Here is a 956-nt window from a genome sequence, read left to right as displayed (position 1 = left end):
TTTTCCTTGACTGGATCGGGCTTTCTATGAGAGTGGAAGTTTGTCCAGTTGTTTAGCTGACTAGTAGGACATTTTGATTTTGTTCTGGTCGTCAACAGTGCGATTCGAATGTTTTGAAATTCGAACGTTCGACAATGTGCCGTGAAACTGAAAACGACATGGCGGACTACCGGGTGCGCCACAAAAAAGTTTCTCTCTTTGAAACTAATTTTCTCAAAATCTAAAAATTTTAAAAAAGCCATTCCTATTTGATTGTAAGCAAGAAAGATAGACTTAAATTTTGATGGGCCATTTATTATAAGTTATGCTCAATTGAATGAAAAACTTACTTTTGGAAAGTGCTCGAAAACGTTAAAAATCGACCTATCAAATTAAACAGAAGCATAATTACATGATACATCAGTACTTTCGCTTAAGTCATTAACATGATAGTGAAAATTAGTTTCAAAAAGAGAAACTTTTTTGTGGCGCACCCGGTAGTTAGTCCAGCAAGCTAGATGACTAATTCAGACATAGTAGAAATAAAGCAAAAAGTAATGGAAGGAACAAACTAAATCCCGTAACAATAATCGTATTATCATATAACGCCTATACTACTGTATTAGTACTAGTAATCGTATGGTTTGGAGTGCAATTAACGATTAATCACGAGTAACAAAGGAGAAAATAGTAACTTGCACGAGTCCGAAGGTCGAGTGCAAATTACGGTATTTTCTCCTTTGTTACGAGTGATTAATCGTTAATTGCACAACAAAACATACGATTCCGAGGTAATCGTCAGTAAATAATCATTAGTAAATCATAGTTTTTTTAGAAAAAGGGAAAATTTTTGACATTCGAATTGCAATGCAACTTATGTACACAAAGCGAATTTTTTTGTTCTTTTTTATATTGAAGAAAAAAAATGTCTTTTTTTTTTATTATATAATAAAAAAAGTCTCTGACACAGGACTTCG

The sequence above is a fragment of the Clytia hemisphaerica genome, unplaced genomic scaffold (genome assembly GCF_902728285.1).
Source record: "Clytia hemisphaerica strain Z4C2 unplaced genomic scaffold, Clytia hemisphaerica genome assembly, whole genome shotgun sequence".
Lineage (NCBI taxonomy): Eukaryota > Metazoa > Cnidaria > Hydrozoa > Leptothecata > Clytiidae > Clytia > Clytia hemisphaerica.
This window is presented reverse-complemented; position numbering follows the sequence as displayed.